At 16.9% G+C, this 10,000-nt stretch overlaps 1 pseudogene; it reads right to left on the bottom strand.

The window, feature by feature from the left end:
- LOC128956602 (atrial natriuretic peptide receptor 1-like) overlaps positions 1–8,098 on the bottom strand; it is a 63,598-nt pseudogene extending 55,500 nt beyond the window's left edge.
- Positions 8,099–10,000: the final 1,902 nt, after the last annotated feature.

Here is a 10,000-nt window from a genome sequence, read left to right as displayed (position 1 = left end):
TTACACATACTTACACACACATATACACACTTACACACACTTACACACACATATACACACTTACACACACTTACACACACATATACACACACATATACACATACACACACTTATACACACAAATACACACACATACATACACACACATACACACACACATACACACACATACACACACATACACACACATACACACACATACACACACATACACACACATACACACACATACACACACATACACACACATACACACACATACACACACATACACACACATACACACACATACAYACACATACACACACATACACACACATAAACACACACATACACACACATACACACACATACACACACATACACATACATAGAACACATACACACAACACACTTACACACACATACAYACACAYASACACACACACATAATCCTCGGCCTGTTTTTTCCAGATATAAACTAAAATATACAATATATTAATATATACTATAATCATATAATCATTATAAGTAAACYATAAARATTACTTAATTTAAGATTTTATTTTTTATTTTTACAAAAAAATTAATTAATTAAACTACACTTACTTCTAGCTTTTTTCGATATACTAGCCAACAGTTCCCTATAGTTATTGTCTGGTAGGGTATCATCGAAACTGGTATGAAAATTCATTTTCCTACCCAACCGGGTATASACAGCACTCAAYGTAAAATAACAGCTACTATGKCCWCGGCTACGGTCCTCGTAGTCGTGAAATACCAGTCCAACCACTTCCCATTGAAAACGYTGTAATAGCTATATATAAGCGCAAAAAAATWGATAAAAATTATTATTATTATTATTATTGAATATATATATATTAATAATTTTAAACAAATTTAGTATAGAATTTAAATCATAAAATAGTTTATATATACTTATAAGTAATATTTTTTAAAAAATTTTTTTTTTAGTAACTATAATACAATTAAGTAAATATTTAATAATAATATTTAGTTTTAATTAAGCAAACAGTAATTAATAGTCTAATAATAATTAATTTTTGGGGCATTTATTGTATATTATATATATATATATATATATATATATATATATATATATATAAATCAATTAAATAATAAATATTTTATAATTATTATTGATTTACTAATCAATTGCTAATTGAAAAATCTGGTGAAAAAAACCCAATAATACTGTATTAATAATCGTTAAAAATATATTACTTATTGAACATTAAAAAATTATTATTATTATTATTATTATGAATATATAAATTAATAATTTTATTTTAAACAAATTTAATATAGAATTTAAATCATAAAATAGTTATATATATATATACTTATAAAAAATATTTTTTTTAATTAATTCTAATTAATTTTTTTATATTATTTTTTTAGTAACTATAATACAATTAAGTAAAAAAATTTGTAATAATATTGTATTTTAATAACATATACATACAGTAATTAATAGTCTAATAATACTAATAATATTAATATTAATAATTTTTGTAGTATTTATATTATATTATATATAGTAAACCAATTAAATAATAAATATTTTATAATTATTATTGATTTACTAATCAATTGYWAWTTGAAAAATCTGGTGAAAAAAAAACCCAATAATAYTGTWTTAATAATCATWAAAAATATATTATTTATTGAACATTAAAAAGTTATTATTATTATTATTATTAAAACTATTATATAAACTATAAAATTAAAATATAATTATTAAAACATTTATTTTAATTGTACTTTTTTACTAATTTCGATACATAAGTATTATTATTATTTTGTTTATATTAATGTTAATAATTGTATTTATAATTAAATAAATAAATTTCTAGTTAACATAACCTAACAATTATCTATAACTAAATAAAATAATATATATATATATATATATATATAAATTGCTAATTAATTGTTTAGACAATTGTAGAGATAAACTTAATTAATTTGAATCATTAATTACTATTAAAATTATTTTGTTAACAAACATATATGTATACTAAATATYTATATATATATATATACATAGTTTATATATATAAAAGTTKAKTATAATTTAGTCTTAAAAAAATAATCGCYAAATAAATGCTTTAATAATATATTATTATTATTATTATAATTATTATCAATAAATTATTTTTCTATAAGTATTGTATATTTAAAAAAAATTACATTAAYTTTTAGATAAAGTTTTTTTTAATAATAYTTTTTTTGTTTWATAAATATAAGTWTAACACAAAAAATTGTTACATAGATAAGCAATTAAATTAGATTATCCTAAAAATAAACAATTATTTTTAACAACAAAAATATATGATATATTTTTTTTTTTATGTAATAAATAATTAAATTATTATTTTTATTTYAATCTAAACAACTATTAGTCGGATTATTTTAAATATCATATATATATATATATATAAAATTATTAATTTTTATATTTAATTATAAATATCAATATTAATAATAATAATAATCTCATTATTATTATWATCACAAATATTTAAACAAGTAATTTATAATAAAAACAATTTTTTYTAAAAAAATATTATTTACTAAAAAAATATCTATTTTGTTAACAAACAAACAAAAAATACAAAATAAAATCTGATATAAATAACAATTTTATATTTWAAAAAGCAATTATTATTATTATTTTTTTACATAAAATTTGTTTGCATATTGTATTACTAAACRTTGTGCACACACACACACAATAAATTTAATTAATTTTTTTTGTATTATTTAAAATTTAATATTTCAAAAAAAATATTTCAAAAAATGCATATACAATATCTATAGTTGTTTTTTATTATTATTGTTTTTATTAGTATTATATAATATATAATTCAATAAAATATATATATATATATATATAAACTATAAGTTTAGTGGGTGTGTGGGGTAGCAAACATATATAATATACATTATATATATATAAATATATATATATATATATATAATTATTTTTCTATACGCTCAGGGATTATATATACTGTATATATATATATATGGATGGTTGGATACAGGAGCTGCTAAACTATAAAATTATATAATAATAATAATAATATATACACATAAATCAAATATATAGGAWATAAATATTTTTGTTATAACATACAAATAGCAAAWAACAAACAAACAAAAAAATCTAAATGTTTGCCAATGAAAACATGTACTGTAAATATATATCTATATATATATATATATATATATATATACCTATATATATATAGGATTGTAAATATGATAAAATTAATTTTCCTAAATTGAAAAAMATTGAATGGCGATAAATAAATATTATTATATCATATGTAGCTATAGATAGAAAAATAAAAATTAAATGAATATTTAATTATTATTATAATATATTTTCAATATCATAGTATGTTATATATATATATTAAATATATTAACTAATAATAAACAACTAACCAATTAGTTTAATAATATTTATTTTTGTTGTTGTTGTTGTTGTTGAAAATTATATCAATTAATTTTATTTATATTTTAAAAAAAAATACGTTTAATGTGCAGTCAAATTTAATTTATAATCATTTTTTATAGTTTTATGTATATATATATATTATAAAAACAATTTATTTTTTTTGGTTACWATACAATACAAACAAACAATATTTTTGTTATTAAAAAATAAGTTATTTTCCAATTGATTTTTAAAATAAACTATTTGTTTACATAGTGTTTATATATATATATTATTGTATACTATATATAATACAATAGATAATAGATATTTACAAAAAAAAATTATTTYCAGTGATTTGTTAAGTAATTTGTTAACAAATATTTATTATATTTGAAAATACTTTATATATATATATATATATATATATATATATTGTTAACGTATAGATAGGATACTAACAAAAAAACTTTAATATTGTCTTTAAAAATTTTGTTTAGCATTTAATCCATTACTACTATTATATATATATTATAATAGATATCCTAATATAAAATAYACATTAATTTTGKTTTTTTGTGKATAATTTATATCAAACAGAAAACCTATAAACAGTATATACTGTATATACTGTATATACTGTATATACTGTATATACTGTATATACTGTATATATTGTTACCTAAATAACTATAAACTGATTTTAATTAATTTTTATTATCCAACAAATAGTTTCTTWWAAAAAATTTAGTATTAATTAATTATTTTTATTTTAATCGGTTTTACAGTTTTTTTTAATATATAAATTCCTCAAAAAAAATAATTATATAATTTTCATGTCATTTGATATTGTGTTWTATATAAATATGAAATAATGTTTTCACACAAAATAATACTAAAATAAAGTATTATTATTATTATTATTAAAAATTATTATTTTTTTTTTTAAAAKTTAATAATTAGTGTCATATTTTTCACACACATATAAACATATTAAAGAAAAATTTTTAAAAATCTAAACAACAAAAAAAACAATATATAATAAATTAAAATTAATTATTATTATATATATTTATTTTTAATTTATATTTACTATAAATTTTGTCATAATTTTWWTTATAAAAAACAAAATCATTTTAACAAATAATAATTTTCATATATATATTTATATTTCATATATTGCAAAAATCATACTATAATTATGTATTAATATTACATTAATTTATTAACACTCACACACACACAACAAGATTAATATTACTAATAATAATAATAATAATGTTTAAAATAAATTTTATTTAAATTATAATTTATGAAAATTAATTAATTATTTATTTTTTTTTGRAAAATTACTATTTAATTATTAAATYATTAAATAATTTATTAGATAAYAAAATAATTTTTTGTTGTTGTTTTTAATATTTAAATATTATTTAAATAWAAATTTTTGTGGCATTATTTCTAATATATAAATTCAATTGATATATATATATATATTTGATAAAAYAATACTTRATAAAAAAAAGTTTTATATATTTATTTATTTATATATATATAACTAATTGCCTGACTATTAATTAATTGATTAAATGTGTGATAATAATAATAAAAATCATTTTTTTCATATAATATTAGTTGTGTATTAAATCCCATAATTTTTTGTTTGTTTGTTTAATTAGTTTTATCATTTAGTTTGGGGCTTAAAATRTAATAATAAATACAATATTTATTATTATTATTATTATATTAAATAAATTATTATAATTTTYTATTTCACTAAACAAAAAACAGATAATAAGTTTTATTTATTTTTTTTTCGTTAAGTATATTAAAAACAAAATCATAAAAAATAAAATAAAAATAAAATATTGTCTACCGGTATATAACTATATATATATATATATATATATATATATACTGTATATATATATATATATATATATATACTGTATATATATATATATATATTGATCCCATAATATATTCAAAAAAAAAATTAATGCCATTTACTTATCCAACAATATATATATATATATATATACTGTATATTTAGTATATGTATTAAAACATATTTGCATATCATTTGACTAATCATTTTAAGCAACTTGTTGTTTGACATTAACATTATTAACAMATATATATATATATATATATATAWAATACATATAAAATAAATACTGTATTATTAATAATAATAATAATTTAAACTTTATATACACACAAACAAACAACAAAAAATCCTTAAAAACTTTATGATTTTTTTTGCTGTTAACTAATTAAAACTTTTTTTTTGTTAATTAATAACTATTACAACAATAAAAAAACTATGAATAATATCATTCAATATTATTATTATATTATTATTAAATAGATATAATTCACACATATATTTAAAATAGTTTAAAATAAAACAYAAAAATATATAGTATTARTATTTGTTATTTTTTAGAAAATAAATATTTTAACAATTAAATGATWAATTTAGAAATAATAGATTTTTAATTTAATTAGATTTWTGAAAAAAATAAATTTAAAGGATTTAAWGGGMTTAAATTAAWTCWAAATATTTAATAGTTATTAAATTATAAAAATTGTTTSTATAAATATTTAATAGTTATTTTGTWGTTGTTTTTTATTTATGACAAAAAAATAATAAAATTAATATTTTAAAACCAAAATGGTTAAACAATGTTAAAAATTAATTTAAAAAAAATTTGATTAAATAGTAATACTATATATTTTTACTATAGTTATGAAATATAGCTAAAAAATATAATTACTTTTTTAATTTCTAAATAAATATTAATTATATTCAATTAAAATTCAAAATTAATTAATTAAATAAAACTAAATAATTTATTAATAATAAATATAAATAATTATTATATTAATTAATAATTTTAATTTCTAAATAAATATCATTATAATCAATAAAATTCAAATTAAATAAATTATAAAAACTATATAATTTATTAATAATAAATATAAATAATTATTATATTAATTAATTAATAATAATTTAATTTCTAAATAAATATTAATTAAATTCAATTAAAATTAAAAAACTAAATAATTTATTAATAATAAATATAAATAATTATTATATTAATTAAATCAATAATTTTTCAATTACCTCAACAAAAACATGGCCGACCTGTTTGAACGACCCGTTCATACGGGTCAGCGACCGATAGTCCCGCTCTTTCTGATCGAAACCTTCTTCTTGGCCACCGGTGGTCAGTATCGGTAGTTCCCAAATGATGAATACCGGCTGACCGGTGCCAATACATAGGGACAYAGCGGACCCAGAAAAACGTCGACACTTGACGTCGTATAGAAATCAAACGCAGCCAACGGTCCCAATGTTGACGAACATTGGGTATCCCTGTAGAGCAAGTCSACYCCMCGATGCCAACCGCCCAACCATTTCTGGCCACCCGWTTGGCGRCTTTCCTGTTCAATGGTMCGGATGGCYAGCAATATGGCCGGCAGTATCCGATTGAGACTGTAGGGTGAATCGTTGCTAACCGGTCCCAATACGGCTATTTTTAGCCGYCTATTCCCGTTAATCCCGTTGTTCCCGTTTTCTAGTTGTTGTTGTTGTAGTGTTTGATTKTYCAGATTCCTGGTTGTACGGGATATATCCTGTTTRATCTCTTTGACGATTACCGGACWAACCAATTGTCCGGTTAATACAATTAATACTATAGTTATTAATAAATAGTTTACTAATAATTTTGTTACTATTATATTATTATTATTATTAAACATTATTATTATTAATTAATTATTATTAATAATATTTTTATTATTTAATATATGTATTTTTTAGTTGATAATATTTTTTTTTTAAAAATTGGCACCAAATTAAATATATATATTTTTTTTATACATATAAAAAATCCAATAAATATATATTTAATTTAATAATAGATTAATAATTATTAATAATATTTTTTCTAAAAATTATTTTTKTTATTTAGATRATGTTATCACAAATATTTYTAATTTATTTATTAAATTATAATTAATTAATTAATTAATTTTTTTTAAAAATAAATAAATATTAAAAATCACATTTTATGTTGATATGAATGATGTATTTTTTTGTTGAGGGGTTAAACTTGAATTTAATAATTTATTTTTTAAATAATAATAATAATTATTATTTAAAATATTTATTATATATATATAATATTTTATACAAACAAACAAACAATAATTTATTATTACATTGAAACTCAAGGTAGTTATCATAATATTTTACATAACTTTTTTTATAAAATTTAATAAATTATTTTTGTTTTCAATTAAAATTAATAATACAATAACTTTTTTTGATTTTGATTTTTTTAGCACATTATAAATTTATTTTATTAATAAAAAACAATATATATTTTTTATGTTCAACTAATATCATTGAATTATATTATATATATATAAAAAACATTAAACTATACACACAATGAAAAAAACTACTAATAAATTAAGTAAAGTTTCAAATTATTTAGTTATTTTTAAAAAATATTAATTCATATAAATATTATTAAAAACTAAYATTTTTTATGAAATAAATAATAATATAAAAAGTTTAATATTAGTAATATATAACTAATATTCAATWTAATAATAATAATCACTGATTAACATTACATATAATAATAAAGTTTTTTTTAAAAAAAATWWTCAACAAAATACTGAATATTTAAATTAATWTTTTTTAGGAAAAAATTATATATATATATATTTTTTTTGTTGCTTTAGTTATCAACAGTTTTTTTAKATATTATTATTTTTGGTTTGTTTTATTAGTATTAGTAGTACTRGTAATAGGTTTCCCATAACAGTCAACACATACTATCATATGTTATGTGTCTATCTATCTCTCTCTCTATTGCCGACTATCTATATCTCTCTCACTTTTTGACTAACGGTGCTCAACACACACACACACACACACACACACACATAGACAGTCATAATCTCTCTCTCTCTCTCTCTCTCTCTCTCTCTCTCTCTCTCTCTCTATATATATATATATATACATATATGTGCTACGAGTGCGCGCCTATCTCTGTATATATATGACTCCTACCATTGACTTTACGATTCTGTATATAMAACACACACACACACACAGAATATTCCTGTTTTATTATATATATATATATATATATATTATACAGTACTTCAATGTGTAATACTATTTGATCCCTATATATAATCTATTATATTTCTGTATATCTATTGATATATATATATATATATATATATATATATATATAWATATATATATATATTATATATAAGGTGTCGCCTAAAATATTTATAATGACAACACAACACTAACTGACTGATTGATTGACKGCTTTATTAAATTAAATACACAACTGGTGTCTGTATGTGTGTGTGTGTGTGTGTGTGTGTGTGTGTGTGTGTGTGTGTGTGTGTGTGTGTGTGTGTGTGTGTGTGTGTGTGTGTGTGTGTGTGTGTGTGTGTGTGTGTGTGTGTGTGTGTGTGTGTGTGTGTGTGTGTGTGTGTGTGTGTGTGTGTGTGTGTGTGTGTGTGTGTGTGTGTGTGTGTTTTAATTTGATTGACAAATTATATAAAATAGCTAAATATCTAAATTTTTTATATGTAAAAAATTTGATTATTTTTATATTTTATTAAATAGTAATATAATATAAAATAATTTTAACAACAAAATAATTACATTAGTTTTTCATCATTTTAGGTAAAATAWGATTTTAATTTAAATAATATTTAKATTAACTRAAAATAAATTTAAAYGAWATTACATTAGTTATTATATGTATAATAAAATTAATARTTTTTATTATATTAAAAACTTAWATTTWATTTTTTTAAAAAAAAGTAATTACTTTWTAATAGAAATAAAATTATAGTAATTCATTAAAAAAWATATAMTAAAAWTAAAACTATAAACTWATTTTAACAAGCTAAATTAAYTAAAWAAATATTAACATAATGTACATTTACATGTAATATTAATAATGATTATTAAAACTTTAATATATWTAAAAAAAATTTTTAACTATTAATACATATWATACATTAAGTTTTATRAATSAAWRTTATTATAAAACAAACTTAAAAAGCTATTATTAATAAATAATTTAWTATATTTTTTAAAATAAAAATTCAGATTAAATAAAAATTACTAAAATATTTAAATACATTGGAAACAAAAAAAAATAAATAAAATATTTATATATTRTTAACTTAGATAAAAATAGTCAATGTCCAAAAAATATATATATATAAAATAAATTTTTTATATAAACTTTATATACAAATATATAAGTTATATAWTATTTATTTATTTTTATTATCTTAAATATACTGTAATAATAATAATACTATTATATTATAAACTACTATTACTATATATAAAATACATTATATATATATATATATATATATATATAATATATATAAATAATGCCTTAAAACTATTTCATGATAATGGATAACAATAATAAATATTAAATAATAATAATAATAATAACATTAAAATTTTATTATAAATAT

Source organism: Oppia nitens, unplaced genomic scaffold (assembly GCF_028296485.1).
Source record: "Oppia nitens isolate AA-2021 unplaced genomic scaffold, nextdenovo-longstitch-racon4-pilon3 scaffold31_pilon_pilon_pilon, whole genome shotgun sequence".
Lineage (NCBI taxonomy): Eukaryota > Metazoa > Arthropoda > Arachnida > Sarcoptiformes > Oppiidae > Oppia > Oppia nitens.
This window is presented reverse-complemented; position numbering and strand designations above follow the sequence as displayed.